Consider the following 22787-nt stretch of genomic DNA (forward strand, 5'->3'; position numbering starts at 1 on the left):
TGATCCATGTTCTTTTGTACTTGTATGAAATCATTATTATGGCACTGGTTGAATTCACAACTCCGTTCAACTAACCAGCAAGTGTACTGGGTCGTCCAAGTAATAAACCTTATGTGAGTAAGGGTCGATCCCACAGAGATTGTTGGTATGAAGCAAGCTATGGTCACCTTGTAAATCTCAGTTAGGCAGATTAAATTGGTTTATGGTTTCGAAAATAGAAATAAGAAAATAGAAGAAATAATAAAAGGGATAGAATACTTATGCAGATTCATTGGTGGGAATTTCAGATAAGTGAATGGAGATACTGTATGGCTCAAGAACGCCTACTTTCCTACTGCTTCAACTCAATCCTTCTTACTCCTTTCCATGGCAAGCTGTGTATAGGGGTTCACCGTTCGACAATGGCTACTTTGAATCCTCTCGGGAAAATGGTCCTCTGCGGCTGTCACTCGCATGGCTAATCGTCTGGAGGCATCACACTAGCCGAAGGCTACATCCCATCCTCGCAGTGAAAACTACGCTCACGCGCTCTGTCACAGCACGGCTAATCACTGGTTGGTTCCCGCTCCTACTGGAATAGAATCCCTTGATTCTTTTGCGTCTGTCACTAACGCCCAGCACTTGCGAGTCTAAAGCACGTCACAGTCATTCATTACCGGAATCCTACTCGGAATACCACAGACAAGGTTAGACTTTCCGGATTCCCAGGATCCTACTCGGAATACCACAGACAAGGTGAGACTTTCCGGATCCTCATAAATGCCGCCATCTATCTAGCTATACCATGAAGATTCTGTTGGGGAATCTAAGAGATACCATTCAAGCTCGGTTGCATTTAGAACGGAGGTGGTTGTCAATCACGCGCGTTCATAGGTGAGAATGATGATGAGCGTCACATAATCATCACATTCATCATGTTCTTGGGTGCGAATGAATATCTTGGAATAAGAATAAGAGAGAATTTGAATAAAAAGTAATAGTAATTGTATTGAAACTTGAGGTACAGCAGAGCTCCACCCCTTAATCTATGGTGTGCAGAAACTCCACCGAAAATACATAAGTAAAGGTTCAGGCATGACCGAATGGCCAGCCCCCAAAACGTGATCAATAGCCTCTTAGGATGAAGAATAAAACAAAACTGAGACCAAAGATGTCTAATACAATAGTAAAATGTTCTATTTATAATAAACTAGCTCCTAGGGTTTACATGAGTAAGTAATTGATGCATAAATCCACTTCCGGGGCCCACTTGGTGTATGCTTGGGCTGAGCTTGATCAATCCACGAGCTGAGGCTTCTCTTGGAGTTGAACTCCGTGTTATGACGTGTTTTGGGCGTTCAACTCCGGATCATGACGTTTTTCTGGCGTTTAACTCCAGACAGCAGCATGTACTTGGCATTCAACGCCAAGTTACATCGTCAATTTCCGAATAAAGTATGGACTATTATATATTGCTGGAAAGCCCTGGATGTCTACTTTCCAACGCAGTTCAGAGCGCGCCAATTGGTGTTCTGTAGCTCCAGAAAATCCATTTTGAGTGCAGGGAGGTCAGATTCCAACAGCATCAGCAGTTCTTTTGTCAGCCTTTTTCAGAGTTTTGCTCAAGTCCCTCAATTTCAGCCAGAAATTACCTGAAATCACAGAAAAACACACAAACTCATAGTAAAGTCCTGAAATGTGAATTTAACATAAAAACTAATGAAAACATCCCTAAAAGTAGCTTGAACTTACTAAAAACTACCTAAAAACAATGCCAAAAGCGTATAAATTATCCGCTCATCACAACACCAAACTTAAATTGTTGCTTCCCCAAGCAACTGAAAATCAATTAGGATGAAAAGAAGAGAATAATACTACAAATTCCAGAATATCAATGAATATTAATTATAATTAGATGAGCGGACTTGTAGCTTTTTGCTTCTGAACATTTTGGCATCTCACTTTTTCCTTTGAAGTTCAGAATGATTGGCTTCTCTAGGAACTTAGAATTTCGGATAGTGTTATTGACTTTCCTAGTTAAGCATGTTGATTCTTGAACACAGCTACTTATGAGTCTTGGCCGTGGCCCTAAGCACTTGTTTTCCAATATTACCACCGGATACATAAATGCCACAGACACATAACTGGGAACCTTTTCAGATTGTGACTCAGCTTTGCTAGAGTCCCCAGTTAGTGGTGTCCAGAGCTCTTAAGCACACTCTTTTGCTTTGGATCACGACTTTAACCACTCAGTCTCAAGCTTTTCACTTGGACCTTCATGACACAAGCACATGGTTAGGGACAGCTTGATTTAGCCGCTTAGGCCTGGATTTAATTTCCTTGGGCCCTCCTATCCATTGATGCTCAAAGCCTTGGATCCTTTTTACCCTTGCCTTTTGGTTTTAAGGGCTATTGGCTTTTTCTACTGCTCCTTCTTTTTTCTCTATATATATATATTTTTCGCCATTCACTGCTTTTTCTTGCTTGAAGAATCAATTTCATGATTTTTCAGATCATCAATAACATTTCTCTTTGTTCATCATTCTTTCAAGAGCCAACAATTTTAACATTCATAAACAACAAGATCAAAAATATGCACTGTTGAAGCTTTCATTCAGAAAACAAAAAGTATTGTCACCACATCAATATAATTAAATTAAATTCAAGGGTAAATTCGAAATTCATGTACTTCTTGTTCTTTTGAATTAAAACATTTTTCATTTAGGAGAGGTGAAGGATTAATGGATTTTATTCATAGCTTTAAGGCATGGTTACATACTAATGATCATGAAATAAAGACACAAAACATAGATGAACACGATATTAAAAACCGAAAAACAGAAAGAAATAAAGAACAAGGAATGAATCCACCTCTAGTGGCGTCTTTTTCTTGAAGGTCCAACAATGTCCTTAAGCTCTTCTATGTCCCTTCCTTGCCTTTGTTGCTCCTCCCTCATTGCTCTTTGATCTTCTCTTATTTCTTGGAGAATGATGGAGTGCTCATGATGTTCCACCCTTAATTGTTCCACATTGTGGCTCAAACCTTCTAAAGAAGTGTTGAGTTACTCCGAATAATTGTTTGGAGGAAAGTGCATCCCTTGAGGCATCTCAGGGATTTCTTGATGATGAGCTTCCTCATGCATCTCTTCAGAACCGTGAGGGGTCTCTCTTGCTTGCTCCATCCTCTTCTTGGTGATGGGCTTATCCACTTCAATGAAGATGTCTCCTTCTATGATGACTCCAGCTGAGTAACATAGATGGCAAATAAGGTGAGGAAAAGCTAGCCGTGCCATGGGTGAAGGCTTGTCGGCTATTTTGTATATTTCATTGGAGATGACCTCATGAACTTCTACTTCCTCTCCAATCATGATGCCATGAATCATGATGGCCCGATCCACAGTAACTTCAGATCGGTTGCTAGTAGGAATGATGGAGCGTTGAATGAACTCCAACCATCCTCTAGCTATAGGCTTGAGGTCCAGTCTTCTTAGTTGGACTGGCTTGCCTTTGGAGTCTCTCTTCCATTGAGCTCCTTCCACACAAATGTCCATGAGGACTTGGTCCAACCATTGATCAAAGTTGACCCTTCTAGTGTAGGGGTGTTCATCACCTTGCATTATGGGCAATTGGAATGCCAACCTTACATTTTCCGGACTGAAATCCAAGTATTTCCCCCGAACCATTGTGAGATAATTCTTTGGACTCGGGTTCATACCTTGATCATGGTTCCTAGTGATCCATGCATTGGCATAGAACTCTTGAACCATTAAGATTTCGACTTGTTGCATGGGGTTGGTTAAGACTTCCCAACCTCTTCTTCGGACTTCATGTCGGATCTCCGGATACTCATTTTTCTTGAGCTTGAAAGGGACCTCAGGGATCACCTTCTTCTTTGCCACAACATCATAGAAGTGGTCTTGATGGCTCTTGGAGATGAATCTTTCCATCTCCCATGACTCGGAGGTGGAAGCTTTTGTCTTCCCTTTTCCTTTTCTAGAGGATACTCCGGCCTTAGGTGCCATTGATGGTAATGGAAAAACAAAAAGCTTATGCTTTTACCACACCAAACTTAAAATATTGCTCGCCCTCGAGCAAGAGAAGAAAGAAGAGAAGAAGAACAAGAAGAAAATATGGTAGAGAGGGAGAGAGGTAGGTTCGGCTTAGGTGAAGAAGAAGGGGTTGTGTTGTGTGAAAATGAAGTAGAATGGAAGGGTATTTATAGGGAGAGGGGGTAGTGTGTATTCGGCCATTTAGGGTGGGAATGGGGTGGGAAATTGGTTTTGAATTTTGAAGGTAGATGGAGTTTTTGGGGAAGAGTGGATGGATGTGAGTGGTGAATGGGGTAGTTGGGAAGAGGAATTGAGGTGATTGGTGAAGAATATTGGGAAGTGTGATATGGGGAAGAGTGAAATAGGATTAGGAGAGTGTGATTAGGATTAAAAGGTAAGGTAGGAATATGGTAGGTGGGGATCCTGTGGGGTCCATAGATCCTGAGGTGATCCTATGGGGTCCACAGATCCTGAGGTGTCAAGGAATTCCATCCCTGCACCAAATAGGCATGTAAAATGCCTTCGTGCATCATTCTGGCGTTTAAACGCCCATTGGTGCACATTCTGGGCGTTCAACGCCCATGTAAAGCATGTTTCTGGCGTTGAACGCCAGTTTCATGCTTGTTACTGGCGTTCAGCGCCAGCTTTTCTTCTCTGGGCACATTCCTGGCGTTCAGCGCCAGAATGTTGCTTGTTTCAGGCGTTCAGCGCCAGAATGATGCTCTGTTCTGGCGTTGAACGCCAGCCAGATGCATCTTACTGGCGTTGAACGCCAGCCTGTGCGTCCTCCAGGGTGTGAATTTTTTTCTTCTGCTGTTTTTTATTCTGTTTTTAATTTTTATGATTTTTTCGTGACTCCTCATGATCATGTACCTAATAAAACACAAAATAACAATGAAAATAGAATAAAATAAAATTACATAAATAAAATTGGGTTACCTCCCAACAAGCGCTTCTTTAATGTCAATAGCTTGATAGTGGCTCTCATGGAGCCACAAGGTGATCAGGTCAATGTTGTATAGTTGCCAACACCAAACTTAGAGTTTGGATATGGGGTCTTAACACCAAACTTAGAGTTTGGTTGTGGCCTCACAACACCAAACTTAGAGTTTGACTGTGGGGGCTCTTCTTGACTCTGAACTGAGAGAAGCTCTTCATGCTTACTCTCTTCTGTCACAGAGGGATGGCCATGTGCCTTAAACACAAGGTATTCCCCATTCAATTAAAGGACTAATTCACCTCTGTTGACATCTATCACAGCTCCTGCTGTGGCTAGGAAAGGTCTTCCAAGGATGATGCAATCATCCTCTTCCTTCCTAGTGTCTAAGATTATGAAATCAGCAGGGATGTAAAGGCCTTCAACCTTTACTAACACGTCCTCTACTATTCCATAAGCTTGTCTCAATGACTTGTCTACCAGTTGTAATGAGAACAAGGCAGGCTGTACCTCAATGATCCCTAGCTTCTCCATTACAGATAGTGGCATAAGATTTATCCCTGACCCCAGATCACACAGAGCTTTTTAAAAGATCATGGTGCCTATGGTACAAGGTATTAAGAACTTGCCAGGATCTTGCTTCTTTTGAGGTAGAATTTTCTGAATCCAAGCATCCAGTTCATTAATGAGCAAGAGAGGTTCACTTTCCCGAGTCTCATTACCAAATAACTTGGCATTCAGCTTCATGATAGCTCCTAAATATTGAGCAACTTGCTCTCCAGTCACATCTTCATCCTCTTCAGAGGAAGAATAGTCTTCAGAGCTCATGAATGGCAGAAGAAGATTTAATGGAATCTCTATGGTCTCTATATGAGCCTCAGATTCCTTTGGATCCTCAATAGGAGACTCCTTCTTGCTTGAGGGACGTCCCAGGAGGTCATTTTCACTAGGATTTTCGTGCTCCTCCTCCCTTGTGCATTCGGCCATATTGACTATGTCAATGGCCTTGCACTCTCCTTTTGGATTTTCTTCTGTATTGCTTGGGAGAATACTGGGAGGAGTTTCAATGATTTTCTTACTCAGCTGGCCCACTTGTGCCTCCAGATTTCTAATGGAGGATCTTGTTTCACTCATGAAACTGAAAGTGGCCTTTGACAGATCAGAGACTACATTGGCTAAATTAGAGGTGTTTTGTTCAGAATTCTCTGTCTGCTGCTGAGAAGATGATGGATATGGCTTGCTATTGCCCAGCCTATTACGTCCACCATTGTTAAAGCCTTGTTGAGGCTTTTGTTGATCCTTCCATGAGAAATTTGGATGATTTCTCCATGATGGGTTATAGGTGTTTCCATAAGGTTCACCCATGTAATTAACCTCTGCCATGGCAGGGTTCTCAGGATCATAAGCTTCTTCAGAAGCTGCCTCTCTAGTACTGTTGGATGCATGTTGCCATCCATTCAGATTTTGAGAGATCATGTTGACCTGTTGAGTCAACACTTTGTTCTAAGCCAATATGGCATTCAGAGTATCAATTTCAAGAACTCCTTTCTTTTGAGGTATCCCATTATTCACGGAATTCCTCTCAGAAGTATACATAAATTGGTTGTTTGCAACCATGTCAATGAGTTCTTGAGCCTCTTCAGGCGTTTTCTTCAGGTAAATAGATCCACCTGCAGAATGGTCCAATGACATTTTCGAAAATTCAGAGAGACCATAATAGAATATATCTAAAATGGTCCATTCTGAAAACATGTCAGATGGACATCTTTTGGTTAGCTGCTTGTATCTTTCCCAAGCTTCATAGAGGGATTCACCATCTTTTTGTTTGAAGGTTTGAACATCCACTCTCAGCTTGCTCAGCTTTTGAGGAGGAAAGAATTTATCCAAGAAGGCAGTGACCAGCTTATCCCAGGAGTCCAGGCTATCCTTGGGCTGTGAATCCAACCAAATTCTAGCTCTGTCTCTTACAGCAAAAGGGAAAAGCATGAGTCTGTAGACTTCAGGATCTACTCCATTCGTCTTTACAGTCTCACAGATCTGCAAGAACTCAGTTAAAAACTGATAAGGATCTTCAGATGGAAGTCCATAGAACTTGCAGTTTTGTTGCATTAAAGCAACTAGTTGAGGCTTAAGCTCAAAGTTGTTGGCTCCAATGGCAGGAATGGAGATGCTTCTTCCATCAAATTTGGACGTTGGCTTTGTGAAGTCACCAAGCACTCTCCTTGCATTATTATTATTTTCGGCTGCCATCTCCTTCTCTTGTTCGAAAATTTCTGAAAGGTTGTTTCTGGATTGTTGTAATTTAGCTTCTCTTAATTTTCTCTTCAGAGTCCTTTCAGGTTCTGGATCAATTTCAACAAGAGTGCCTTTATCCTTGTTCCTGCTCATATGAAAGGGAAGAAAACAAGAAAAGAAGAGGAATTCTCTATGTCACAGTATAGAGATTCCTTTATGTTAGTAGAAAAAGAAGGGAGTAGAAGAATGAAGAAGAATTCGGATTTTTGGATGAAGAGAGGTGAAGAGAAGTGTTAGTAATTAAACAATTAAATAGAAGAAGAAAAGAGAAGGGATATTTCGAAAATAATTTTTGAAAAAGATTTTAGTAATTTTTGAAAATTAAAGATAAAATATAATTGAAATTAAAATTTAAAACAATTAATTAATTAAAAAAAAATTTTTTTTGAAAAGCGAGGGAGATATTTTCGAAAATTGAAGAGGAAAAAGTAGTTAGGTGGTTTTGAAAAAGACAAGAGACAAACAAAAAGTTAGTTAGTTGATTGAAAAAGATTTGAAATCAAAATTGAAAAAGATAAGAAGATAGTAAGTTAGATAAGATATTTTGAAATCAAATTTTTAAAAAAGATAAAATTTTTGAAAAAGATAAAAAAAAAAGATAAGATAAAAGTTGTAAGAAAAAGATATTTTGAAAAAGATTTAATTTTTAAAATGACTTAGCTAACAAGAAACTACAAGATAAGATTCTAGAGTTTAAAGATTGAACCTTTCTTAACAAGAAGGTAACAAACTTCAAATTTTGAACCAATCACATTAATTGTTAGCTAATTTTCGAAGATTAGATATAAAGATAAGAAAAAGATTTTTGAAAAGTAATTTTTTAAAATTTTCGAAAATAATAAAAAAAATGAAAAAGATATGATTTTTGAAAAAGATTTTGAAAAGATAAGATCTTTAAAATTGAAATTTTGACTTGACTAGTAAGAAACAACGAAATTTTTTTTTTTAAATTTTTGACCAAGTCAACCCAAAATTTCGAAATTTTGGAGGGAAACAAGGAAAAGATATTTTTTTGATTTTTGAATTTTTTTATTATGAGAGAGAAAAACAACAAAAATACTTAATGCATGAAATTTTTAGATCAAAACAATGAATGCATGCAAGAATGCTATGAATGTCAAGATGAACACCAAGAACACTTTGAAGATCATGATGAACACCAAGAACATAATTTTGAAAAATTTTTGATGCAAAGAAAACATGCAAGACACCAAACTTAGAAATCTTTAATGCATGGACTCTAACAAACAAAAAATGCATATGAAAAACAACAAACAACACAAAACAAGAAATCATCAAGATCAAACAAGAAGACTTGTCAAGAACAACTTGAAGATCATGAAGAACACTATGAATGCATGAATTTTTGAAAATTGCAAGAAAAATTTTTAAAGAATGCAATTGACACCAAACTTAAAAATTGACTCAAGACTCAAACAAGAAACACTAAATATTTTTGATTTTTATGATTTTATGATTTTTTTTTGTATTTTCTTTAATTTTTTTTTTCGAAAAATATTATTAGAAAAACGAAAAAAGAAAAGAAAAATTTTGAAAAAAAAAAGATTTTTGAAAAGAAAATTACCTAATCTGAGCAACAAGATGAACCGTCAGTTGTCCATACTCGAACAATCCCCGGCAACGGCGCCAAAAACTTGGTGGACGAAATTGTGATCCATGTTCTTTTGTACTTGTATGAAATCATTATTATGGCACTGGTTGAATTCACAACTCCGTTCAACTAACCAGCAAGTGTACTGGGTCGTCCAAGTAATAAACCTTACGTGAGTAAGGGTCGATCCCACAGAGACTGTTGGTATGAAGCAAGCTATGGTCACCTTGTAAATCTCAGTTAGGCAGATTAAATTGGTTTATGGTTTCGAAAATAGAAATAAGAAAATAAAAGAAATAATAAAAGGGATAGAATACTTATGCAGATTCATTGGTGGGAATTTTAGATAAGCGAATGGAGATACTGTATGGCTCAAGAACGCCTACTTTCCTACTGCTTCAACTCAATCCTTCTTACTCCTTTCCATGGCAAGCTGTGTATAGGGGTTCACCGTTCGACGATGGCTACTTTGAATCCTCTCGGGAAAATGGTCCTCTGCGGCTGTCACTCGCATGGCTAATCGTCTGGAGGCATCACATTGGCCGAAGGCTACATCCCATCCTCGCAGTGAAAACTACGCTCACACGCTCTGTCACAGCACGGCTAATCACTGGTTGGTTCCCGCTCCTACTGGAATAGAATCCCTTGATTCTTTTGCGTCTGTCACTAATGCCCAGCACTTGCGAGTCTGAAGCACGTCACAATCATTCATTACCGGAATCCTACTCGGAATACCACAGACAAGGTTAGACTTTCCGGATTCCCAGGATCCTACTCGGAATACCACAGACAAGGTGAGACTTTCCGGATCCTCATAAATGCCGCCATCTATCTAGCTTATACCACAAAGATTCTGTTGGGGAATCTAAGAGATACACATTCAAGTTCGGTTGCATTTAGAACGGAGGTGGTTGTCAATCACGCGCGTTCATAGGTGAGAATGATGATGAGCGTCGCATAATCATCACATTCATCATGTTCTTGGGTGCGAATGAATATCTTGGAATAAGAATAAGAGAGAATTTGAATAAAAAGTAATAGTAATTGTATTGAAACTTGAGGTACAGCAGAGCTCCACACCCTTAATCTATGGTGTGCAAAAACTCCACCGTTGAAAATACATAAGTAAAAGGTTCAGGCATGGCCGAATGGCCAGCCCCCAAAACGTGATCAATAGCCTCTTAGGATGAAGAATAAAACAAAACTGAGACCAAAGATGTCTAATACAATAGTAAAATGTTCTATTTATAATAAACTAGCTCCTAGGGTTTACATGAGTAAGTAATTGATGCATAAATCCACTTCCGGGGCCCACTTGGTGTATGCTTGGGCTGAGCTTGATCAATCCACGAGCTGAGGCTTCTCTTGGAGTTGAACTCCGAGTTATGACGTGTTTTGGGCGTTCAACTCCGGATCATGACGTTTTTCTGGCGTTTAACTCCAGACAGCAGCATGTACTTGGCGTTCAACGCCAAGTTACGTCGTCAATTTCCGAATAAAGTATGGACTATTATATATTGCTGGAAAGCCCTGGATGTCTACTTTCCAACGCCGTTGAGAGCGCGCCAATTGGAGTTCTGTACCTCCAGAAAATCCATTTTGAGTGCAGGGAGGTCAGACTCCAACAGCATCAGCAGTCCTTTTGTCAGCCTTTTTCAGAGTTTTGCTCAAGTCCCTCAATTTCAGCCAGAAATTACCTCAAATCACAGAAAAACACACAAACTCATAGTAAAGTCCAGAAATGTGAATTTAACATAAAAACTAATGAAAATATCCCTAAAAGTAGCTTGAACTTACTAAAAACTACCTAAAAACAATGCCAAAAAGCGTATAAATTATCCGCTCATCAAAATGATTGAGCATTGGATAAACTCCAACCATCCCCTAGCCACGGGCCTGAGGTCATGCCTTCTCAGTTGAACCGGCTTCCCTCTTGAATCTCTCTTCCATTGAGCGCCCTCTTCACAAATGTCTATGAGGACTTGGTCCAACCTTTGATCAAAGTTGACCCTTCTAGTGTAAGGGTGTTCATCTCCTTGCATCATGGGCAAGTTGAATGCCAACCTTACATTTTCCGGACTAAAATCTAAGCATTTCCCCCGAACCATTGTAAACCAATTCTTTGGGTCCGGGTTCACACTTTGATCATGGTTCTTGGTGATCCATGCATTGGCATAGAACTCTCGAACCATTAAGATTCCGACTTGTTGAATGGGGTTGGTAAGAACTTCCCTACCTCTTATTTGAATCTCATGTCAGATCTTCGGATATTCACTCTTTTTGAGTTTGAAAGGGACCTCGGGGATCACCTTTTTCATGGCCACAACTCCATGGAAATGGTCTTGATGCACCCTTGAGATGAATCTCTCCATCTCCCATGACTTAGAGGTGGAAGCTTTTGCCTTCCTTTTCCTCTTTCTAGAGGTTTCTCCGGCCTTAGGTGCCATAAATAGTTATGGAAAAACAAAAAGTAATGCTTTTACCACACCAAACTTACAAGGTTTGCTCGTCCTCGAGCAAAAGAAGAAAGAAGAGAATAGAAGGAGAAGAAATAGAGGAGATGGAGGTGGCTTGGTGGTTCGGCCAAAGGGGAGAAGTAGTGTTTAGGTTGTGTGAAAATGAGGGGGTGAAGATGGGTTTATATAGGGGGGAGAGAGGGGTAGGGTTCGGTCATGTATGGGTGGATTTGGGAGGGAAAGTGGTTTGAATTTGAATGGTGAGGTAGGTGGGGTTTTATGAAGGATGGATGTGAGTGGTGAAGAGAAAGATGGGATTTGATAGGTGATGGGTTTTTGGGGAAGAGGTGTTGAGGTGATTGGTAAATGGGTGAAGAAGAGAGAGAGTGGTGGGGTAGGTGGGGATCCTGTGGGGTCCACAGATCCTGAGGTGTCAAGGATAATTCATTCCTGCACCAAGTGGCGAGCAAAAATGCTCCTTTTGCCAATCCTGGCATTAAACGCCGGGCTGGTGTGCATTTCTGGTGTTTAACGCCAGCTTCTTGCCCATTCCTGGTGTTAAACGCCAGTCTGGTGCCCTTTTCTGGCGTTAAACGCCCAGAATGGTGCCAGACTGGGCGTTAAACGCCCATTTGCTATCTTCACTGGCATTTAAACGCCAGCAGATTTTCCTCCAGGGTGTGCTATTTTTCTTTCTGTTTTTCATGTTGTTTTTGTTTTTTCAATTGATTTTGTGACTTCCCATGATCATCAACTTATAAAAGACATAAAATAACAAAGGGAAATAGATAAATATAACATTGGGTTGCCTCCCAACAAGCGCTTCTTTAATGTTAGTAGCTTGACGGTGGGCTGTCATGGAGCCTCACAGATGTTCAGAGCAATGTTGGAACCTCCCAAGACCAAACTTAGAGTTTGAATGTGGGGGTTCAACACCAAACTTAGAAGTTGGTTGTGGCCTCCCAACACCAAACTTAGAGTTTGACTGTGGGGGCTCTGTTTGACTCTGTTTTGGGAGAAGCTCTTCATGCTTCCTCTCCATGGTTATAGAGGGATATCCTTGAGCCTTAAACATAAGGGATTCTTCATTTACTTGAATGATCAATTCTCCTCTGTCAACATCAATCACATCCTTTGCTGTGGCTAGGAAGGGTCTGCCAAGGATGATGGATTCATCCATGCACTTCCCAGTCTCTAGGACTATGAAATCAGCAGGGATGTAATGGTCTTCAACCTTTACCAGAACATCCTCTACAACTCCATAAGCTTGTTTTCTTGAATTGTCTGCCATCTCTAGTGAGATTCTTGTAGCTTGCACCTCAAAGATCCCTAGCTTCTCCATTACAGAGAGAGGCATGAGGTTTATGCTTGACCCTAGATCACACAGAGCCTTCTCAAAGGTCATGGTGCCTATGGTACAAGGTATTGAGAACTTCCCAGGGTCCTGTCTCTTTTGAGGTAATTTCTGCCTAGTCAAGTTATCCAGTTCTTTGGTGAGCAAAGGGGGTTCATCCTCCCAAGTCTAATTACCAAATAACTTGTCATTTAGCTTCATGATTGCTCCAAGGTACTTAGCAACTTGCTCTTCAGTGACATCTTCGTCCTCTTCAGAGGAGCATACACATCAGAGCTCATGAATGGCAGAAGTAATTCCAATGGAATCTCTATGGTCTCAGTATGAGCCTCAGATTCCCATGGTTCCTCATTTGGGAACTCATTGGAGGCCAGTGGACGTCCATTGAGGTCTTCCTCAGTGGCGCTCACTGCCTCTTTCTCCTCTCCAAATTCGGCCATGTTGATGGCCTTACACTCTCCTTTTGGATTCTCTTCTGTATTGCTTGGAAGAGTACTAGGGGGGAGTTCAGTAACTTTCTTACTCAGCTGACCCACTTGTGCCTCCAAGTTTCTAATGGAGGACCTTGTTTCAGTCATGAAACTTTGAGTGGTTTTGATTAGATCAGAGACCATGGTTGCTTAGTCAGAGTGGCTCTGCTTAGAATTCTCTGTCTATTGCTGAAAAGATGATGGAAAAGGCTTGCCATTGCCAAACCTGTTTCTTCCACCATTATTGTTGTTGAAACCTTGTTGAGGTCTCTATTGATCCTTTCATGAGAGATTTGGATGATTTCTCCATGAAGGATTATAGGTGTTTCCATATGGTTCTCCCATGTAATTCACCTCTTCCATTGAAGGGTTCTCAGGATCATAAGCTTCTTCTTCAGATGAAGCGTCCTTAGTACTGGCTGTTGCAGCTTGCATTCCAGACAGACTTTGAGAAATCATATTGACTTGCTGAGTCAATATTTTGTTCTGAGCCAATATGGTATTCAGAGTATCAATCTAAAGAACTCATTTCTTCTGATTCGTCCCATTGTTCACAGGATTCCTTTCAGAAGTGTACATGAATTAGTTATTTGCAACCATTTCAATGAGTTCTTGAGCTTCTGCAGGCGTCTTCTTCAGATGAAGAGATCCTCCAGCAGAGCTGTCCAATGACATCTTGGACAGTTCAGACAGTCCATCATAGAAGATATCTATGATGCTCCATTCAGAAAGCATGTCAGAGGGACACTTTTTGATCAATTGTTTGTATCTTTCCCAAGCTTCATAGAGGGATTCACCTTCCTTCTGTCTGAAGGTTTGGACTTACACTCTAAGCTTACTCAATTTTTGAGGTGGAAAGAACTTTGCCAAGAAGGCATTGACTAGCTTTTCCCAAGAGTTCAGGTTTTCTTTAGGTTGTGAGTCCAACCATATCCTAGCTCTGTCTCTTACAGCAAAAGGGAAAAGCATGAGTCTGTAGACTTCAGGATCAACTCCATTCGTCTTTACAGTCTCACAGATCTGCAAGAACTCAGTTAAAAACTGATAAGGATCTTCAGATGGAAGTCCATAAAACTTGAAGTTTTGTTGCATTAATGCAACTAGCTGAGGTTTCAGCTCAAAGTTGTTGGCTCCAATGGCAGGAATGGAGATGCTTCTTCCATCAAACTTGGACGTTGGCTTTGTGAAGTCACCAAGCATTCTCCTTGCATTATTATTATTTTCGGCTGCCATCTCCTTCTCTTGTTCGAAAATTTCTGAAAGGTTACCTTTAGAATGATGTAATTTTGCTTCTCTTAATTTTCTCTTCAGAGTCCTTTCAGGTTCTGGATCAATTTCAACAAGAGTACCTTTTTCCTTGTTCCTGCTCATATGAAAGAGAAGAAAACAAGAAAAGAAGAGGAATCCTCTATGTCACAGTATAGAGATTCATTTATGTTAGTAGAAGAAGAAAGGGGAGAAGAATGTGGAAGAGGGGATTCAGATGATTAGATGGAGAGAGGTGAAGAGAAGTGTTAGTAATTAAATAATTAAATAGGAGAAGAAAATAGAAGGGAGATTTCGAAAATAATTTTGAAAAAGGGGTTAGTAATTTTCGAAAATTAAAGATAAAATATAATTGAAATTAAAATTTAAAACAATTAATTAATTAAAATTAATTTTTGAAAAAGAGAGAGGTATTTTCGAAAATTGAAGAGGAAAAAGTAGTTAGGTGGTTTTGAAAAAGATAAGAAACAAACAAAAAGTTAGTTAGTTGATTGAAAAAGATTTGAAATCAAATTTTAAAAAGATAAGAAGATAAGAAGTTATATAAGATATTTTGAAATCAAATTTTGAAAAAGATAAAATTTTGAGAAAAGATAAGATAAGAGATAAAAAGATTTAATTTAAAAATTTGAAATTACTTACTTCACTAACAAGAAACTACAAGATAAGATTCTAGAACTTAAAGATTGAACCTTTCTTAACAAGAAAGGAACAAACTTCAAATTTTTGAATCAATCACATAAATTATTAGTGAATTTTCGAAAATTAGATGTAAAGATAAGAAAAAGATTTTGAAAGTAATTTAAAAAATATTTTTGAAATTTTCGAAAATGATAAAAAAGAATGAAAAAGATATGATTTTTGAAAAAGATTTTAAAAAGATAAGATTTTTAAAATTGAAATTTTGACTTGACTTGTAAGAAACAACTAATTTTAAAAATTTTTGACCAAGTCAACCCAAAATTTCGAAAATTTGGAGGAAAATATGGAAAAGATATTTTTTGATTTTTGAATTTTTAAAGATGAGAGAGAAAAACAACAAAAATACTCAATGCATGAAATTTTTAGATCAAAGCAATGAATGCATGCAAGAATGCTATGAATGTCAAGATGAACACCAAGAACACTTTGAAGATCATGATGAACATCAAGAACATAATTTTGAAGAATTTTTGATGCAAAGAAAATATGCAGGACACCAAACTTATAAATTTTTAATGCTTGGAAAATATGAATGCAAAGATGCACATGAAAAACAAGAAAAGACACAAAACAAGAAAACATCAAGATCAAACAAGAAGACTTATCAAGAACAACTTGAAGATCATGAAGAACACTTTGAATGCATGGAATTTTCGAAAAATGCAAGAAAAATTTTTAAAGCATGCAATTGACACCAAACTTAAAAATTGACTCAAGACTCAAACAAGAAACACAAAATATTTTTGATTTTCATGATTTTCTAATTTTTTTGGATTTTTATTAATTTTTTCGAAAATAAAGTTTGGAAAAACGAAAAAGAAAAGAAAAATTTTGAAAAAGATTTTTGAAAAGAAAATTACCTAATCTGAGCAACAAGATGAACCGTCAGTTGTCCATACTCGAACAATCCCCGGCAACGGCGCCAAAAACTTGGTGGACGAAATTGTGATCCATATTCTTTTGTATTTGTATGAAATCATTATTATGGCACCAGCTGAATTCACAACTCCGTTCAACTAACCAGCAAGTGTACTGGGTCGTCCAAGTAATAAACCTTACGTGAGTAAGGGTCGATCCCACAGAGATTGTTGGTATGAAGCAAGCTGTGGTCATCTTGTAAATCTCAGTCAGGCGGATTACATATGATTGGATGAGATAATTAATTAAAATAAATAATAAAAGGGATAGAATACTTATGCAGATTCATTGGTAGGAATTTCAGATAGGCGAATGGAGATACTGTATGGTTCGAGAACGCCTGCTTTCCTACTGCTTCAACTCAATCCTTCTTACTCCTTTCCATGGCAAGCTGTGTATAGGGGTTCACCGTTCGACGATGGCTACTTTGTATCCTCTCTGGAAAATGGTCCTCTGCGCTGTCACTCGCATGGCTAATTGTCTGGAGGTATCACACTGGCCGAAGGCTACATCCCATCCTCGCAGTGAAAACTATGCTCACGCGCTCTGTCACAGCACGGATAATCACTGGTTGGTTCCCGCTCCTACTAGAATAGAATCCCTTGATTCTTTTGCGTCTGTCACTAACGCCCAGCACTTGCGAGTCTGAAGCACGTCACAGTCATTCAATACCGGAATCCTACTCGGAATACCACAGACAAGGTTAGACTTTCCGGATCCTCATGAATGCCGCCATCTATCTAGCTTATACCACGAAGATTCTGTTGGGGAATCTAAGAGATACACATTCAAGCTCGGTTGCATGTAGAACGGAGGTGGTTGTCAGGCACGCATTCATAGGTGAGAATGATGATGAGCGTCACATAATCATCACATTCATCATGTTCTTGGGTGCGAATGAATATCTTGGAATAAGAACAAGTTGAATTGAATGGAAGAAAATAGAATTGCATTAATACTTGAGGTACAGTAGAGCTCCACACCCTTAATCTATGGTGTGCAGAAACTCCACCGTTGAAAATACATAAGTGAAAGGTCCAGGCATGGCCGAATGGCCAGCCCCCTAAAACGTGATCAGTAGCCTCTTAAGATGAAGAATAAAACAAAACTGAGACCAAAAGATGTCTAATACAATAGTAACTTATCCTATTTATACTAGACTAGCTACTAGGGTTTACATGAGTAAGTAATTGATGCATAAATCCACTTCCGGGGCCCACTTGGTGTATGTTTGGGCTGAGCTTGATCTATCCACGAGCTGAGGCTTTTCTTGGAGTTGAACTCCAAGTTATGACGTGTTTTGGGCGTTCAACTCCGGATCATGACGTTTTTCTGGCGTTTAACTCTAGACAGTAGCATGTACTTGGCGTTCAATGCCAAGTTACGTCGTCAATTTCCGAATAAAGTATGAACTATTATATATTGCTGGAAAGCTCTAGATGTCTACTTTCCAACGCCGTTAAGAGCGCGCCATTTGGAGTTCTGTAGCTCCAGAAAATCCATTTTGAGTGCAGGGAGGTCAGATTCCAACAGCATCAGCAGTCCTTTAGTCAGCCTTTTTTCAGAGTTTTGCTCAAGTCTCTCAATTTCAGTCAGAAATTACCTGAAATCACAGGAAAACACACAAACTCATAGTAAAGTCCAGAAATGTGAATTTAACATAAAAACTAATGAAAACATCCCTAAAAGTAGCTTGAACTTACTAAAAACTACCTAAAAACAATGCCAAAAAGCGTATAAATTATCCGCTCATCACTGAGTAAGAAAGTCATTAAAACTCCTCCCAGTATTCTCCCAAGCAATACAGAAGAGAATCCAAAAGGAGAGTGCAAAGCCATTGATATAATCAATATGGCCGAATGCACAAGGGAGGAGGAGGACGAAAATCCTGGTGAGGAAGACCTCCTGGGACGTCCTTCAAGCAAGAGGGAGTTTCTTATTAAGGATCCAAAGGAATCTGAGGCTCATACAGAGACCATAGAGATTCCATTAAATCTCTTTCTGCCATTCATGAGTTCTGAAGACTATTCTTCCTCTGATGAGGATGAATATGTGACTGGAGAGCAAGTTGCTCAATATTTAGGAGCTATCATGAAGCTGAATGCCAAGTTGTTTGGTAATGAGACTTGAGAAAGTGAACCTCCCTTGCTCATTAACGAACTAGATACCTGGATTTAGCAAACTCTACCTCAAAAGAAACAAGATCCTGGCAAGTTTTTGATACCTTGTACCATAGGCACTATGACCTTTGCAAAAGCTCTGTGTGATCTGGGGTCAGGGATAAATCTTATGCCACTCTCTGTAATGGAGAAGCTGGGGATCATTGAGGTACAACCTGCCTTGTTCTCATTACAATTGGCAGGCAAATCATTGAGACAAGCTTATGGAATAGTGGAGGACGTGTTAGTAAAGGTTGAAGGCCTTTACATCCCTGCTGATTTCATAATCTTAGACACTAGGAAGGAAGAGGATGAATACATCATCCTTGGAAGACCTTTCCTAGCTATAGAAGGAGCTGTGATAGATGTCAACAGAGGTGAATTAGTCCTTCAATTGAATGGGGACTACCTTGTGTTTAAGGCACATGGCCATCCCTCTGTGACAAAAGAGAGTAAGCATGAAGAGCTTCTCTTAGTTCAGCGTCAAGAAGAGCCCCCACAGTCAAACTCTAAGTTTGGTGTTGGGAGGCCACAACCAAACTCTAAGTTTGGTGTTAAGACCCCATATCCAAACTTTAAGTTCGGTGTTGGGACTATACAACATTGACCTGATCACCTTTGTGGCTCCATGAGAGCCACTGTCAAGCTATTGACATTAAAGAAGCGCTTGTTGGGAGGCAACCCAATTTTATTTATCTAATTTTTATTTTTTGTTATTTTGTGTCTTATTAGGTACATGACCATGAGGAGTCATGAAAAAAAATATAAAAATTAAAAACAGAATTAAAAATAGCAGAAGAAAAATCACACCCTGGAGGGAGGACAGACTAGCGATCAACGCCAGTAAGAAGCATTTGGCTGGCGTTCAACGCCAGAACAGAGCATGAATCTGGCGCTGAACGCCAGAAACAAGCAACATCCTGGCGTTTGAACGCCAGGAATATGGCTAGAGGAAAAGCTGGCGCTGAACGCCAGTAACAAGCATGAAACTGGCGTTCAACGCCAGAAACATGTTACACATGGGCGTTGAACGCCCAGAATGTGCATCACTCGGCGTTTAAACGCCAAAATGGTGTGCAATGGCATTTTACATGCCTATTTGGTGCAGGGATGGAATTCCTTGACACCTCAGGATCTGTGGACCCTACAGGATCACCTCAGGATCTGTGGACCCCACAGGATCCCCACCTAACACATTCCCACCTTACCTCCTAATCCTATTTTACTCTTCCCCATGTCACACTTCCCAACAACTTCAATCTCTGAATCTCTCATCCCTTCTGTTTTTCATTCACCACCTACATCTATCCACTCTTCCCCATACACCCCACCTACCTTTAAAATTCAAATTCTCTTTCCCACCCAATCCTACCCATATAGCCGAATGCACACATCCCTCAATCTCCTCCATATCTTCTTCTTATTCTTCATCTTTTCTATCTTCTCTTGCTCGAGGGCGAGCAATTTTTTAAGTTTGGTGTGGTAAAAGCATAGCTTTTTTCTTTTCCATAACCATTAATGGCACCTAAGGCCAGAGATATTCAAAAAAAAAAAGAAGAAGAAGAGAAAAAAGGGAAGACAAAAGCTTCCACCTCTGAGTCATGGGAGATGGAAAGACTCATGTAAAGGGTTTATAGCTCAGTGGTAGAACATTTGACTGCAAATCAAGAGATCCCTGAGATACCTCAGGGGATAAATTGTCCTCCACACAATTATTGGGAGCAACTAAGGATAGGAGCACCAAAATTACTAGGAATCATGCAACAGAAGCAAGGAAGAGACATAAAGGAGCTCAAAAAGCACCATTGGACCTTCAAGAAGGCGCCACTCTCACTCAGGTGGATTCATTCCTTGTTCTTATTTCTTTCTGCTTTTCGTTTTTTTTATGTTGTATGCTTATCTATGTTTTGTGTCTCTACTTCATGATCATTAGTAGTTTAGTAACTATGTCTTAAAGTTATGAATAAATCCATTAATCCTTCACCTCTCTTAAATGAAAAATGTTTTAATCCAAAGGAACAAGAAGTACATGAATTTCGAATTTATCCTTGAATTTAGTTTAATTATATTGATGTGGTGACAATACTTTTGTTTTCTGAATGAATGCTTGAACAGTGCATATGTCTTTTGATCTTGTTGTTTATGAATGTTAAAATTGTTGGCTCTTGAAAGAATGATGAACAAGGAGAAATGTTATTGACAATCTGAAAAATCATGAAATTGATTCTTGAAGCAAGAAAAAGCAGTGAATAGCAAAAGCTTGCGAAAAAAAAAAGTGGCGAAAAAAAAATAGAAAGAAAAAGAAAAAGCAAGCAGAAAAAGCCATTAGCCCTTAAAACCAAAAGGCAAGGGTAAAAAGGATCCAAAGCAAAAAAGTGTGCTTAAGAGCTCTGGACACCACTAACTGGGGACTCTAGCAAAGCTGAGTCACAATCTGAAAAGGTTCACTAATGAGCGGATATTTTATACGCTTTTTGGGGGTAATTTCATGTAGATTTTAGCATGTTTTAATTGGTTTTTAGTTAAATATTATTAGTTTTTAGGCAAAAATCATATTTCTGGACTTTACTATGAGTTTGTGTGTTTTTCTGTGATTTCAGGTATTTTCTGGCTGAAATTGAGGGAGCTGAGCAAAAATCTGAGTTAGGCTGAAAAAGGACTGCTGATGCTGTTGGATCCTGACCTCCCTGCACTCGAAATGAATTTTCTGGAGCTACAGAAGTCCAATTGACGCGCTCTCAACGGCGTTGAAAAGTAGACATCCAGGGCTTTCCCGCAATATATAATAGTCCATAATTTGCGCGAAGATAGACGACGTAACTTGGCGTTGAACGCCAAGTACATGCTGCTGTCTGGAGTTAAACGCCAGAAACACGTCATGATCCGGAGTTGAACGCCCAAAACACGTTATAACTTGGAGTTCAACTCCAAGAAAAGCCTCAGTTCGTGGATAGCTTTAGTCTCAGCCCCAGCACACACCTAGTGGGCCCCAGAAGTGGATTTCTGCACCAATTATCTTAGTTTACTCATTTTCTGTAAACCTAGGTTACTAGTTTACTATTTAAACAACTTTTAGAGACTTATTTTGTACCTCATGACATTTTCAGATCTGAATTACATACTTTTTGACGGCATGAGTCTCTAAACTCCATTGTTGGGGGTGAGGAGCTCTACAGCGTCTCGATGAATTAATACAATCCCTTTTGTTTTCCATTTAAACACGCTTGTTCCTATCTAAGATGTTCATTCGCGCTTAAACATGAAGAAGGTGATGATCCGTGACACTCATCACCTTCCTCAGATTTATGAACGTGTGCCTGACAACCACCTCCATTCTACATCAGATTGAATGAGCTTCTCTTAGATTCCTTAATCAGAATCTTCGTGGTATAAGCTAGAATTGATGGCGGCATTCATGAGAATCCGGAAAGTCTAAACGTTGTCTGTGGTATTCTGAGTAGGAATCTGGGATTGAATGACTGTGACGAGCTTCAAACTCCTGAAGGTTGGGCGTTAGTGACAAACGCAAAAGAATCAATGGATTCTATTCCAACCTGATTGAGAACCGACAGATGATTAGCCGTGCTGTGACAGAGCATAGGAACGTTTTCACTGAGAGGATGGGAAGTAGCCATTGACAACGGTGACACCCTACATAGAGCTTGCCATGGAAGGGACTTTGTGTGTGGAAAAGGATTTCAAGGAAGAGTTGAAGTTCAGAGGACAAAGCATCTCCAAAACTCCAACATATTTCTCATTACTGCACAACAAGTAACGCTTTTATTCTCTTTTATTTTTCCAATCTAATAATTCCAACTGATAATTTTAATTAATATCCTGACTAAGAATAATAAGATAAACATAGCTTGATTCAAACCAATAATCTCCGTGGGATCGACCCTTACTCACGTAAGGTATTACTTGGACGACCCAGTGCACTTGCTGGTTAGTTGTGCGGATCACAAATTCGTGCACCATTCACCCAATCATGTGTCTGTGGCATTTATGTATCCGGTGGTAATACTGGAAAACAAAATGCTTAGGGCCACGGCCAAGACTCATTAGTAGCTGTGTTCAAGAATCAACATGCTTAACTAGGAAAGACAATAACACTATCCAAAATTCTAAGTTCCTAAGAGAAGCCAATCATTCTAAACTTCAAAGGAAAAAGTGAGATGCCAAAACTATTCAAAAGCAAAAAGCTACAAGTCCCGCTCATCTAATTAGAATTAATATTCAATGATATTTTGAAATTCACAGTATATTCTCTTCTTTTTATCCTAATTGATTTTCAGTTGCTTGGGGACAAGCAACAATTTAAGTTTGGTGTTGTGATGAGCGGATAATTTATACGCTTTTTGGCATTGTTTTTAGGTAGTTTTTAGTAAGTTCAAGCTACTTTTAGGGATGTTTTCATTAGTTTTTATGTTAAATTCACATTTCTGGACTTTACTATGAGTTTGTGTGTTTTTCTGTAATTTCAGGTAATTTCTGGCTGAAAGTGAGGGACTTGAGCAAAACTCTGAAAAAGGCTGACAAAAGGACTGCTGATGTTGTTGGAATCTGACCTCCCTGCACTAAAAATTGATT

This window comes from Arachis stenosperma, chromosome 9 (genome assembly GCF_014773155.1).
Source record: "Arachis stenosperma cultivar V10309 chromosome 9, arast.V10309.gnm1.PFL2, whole genome shotgun sequence".
Taxonomy (NCBI): Eukaryota; Viridiplantae; Streptophyta; class Magnoliopsida; order Fabales; family Fabaceae; genus Arachis; species Arachis stenosperma.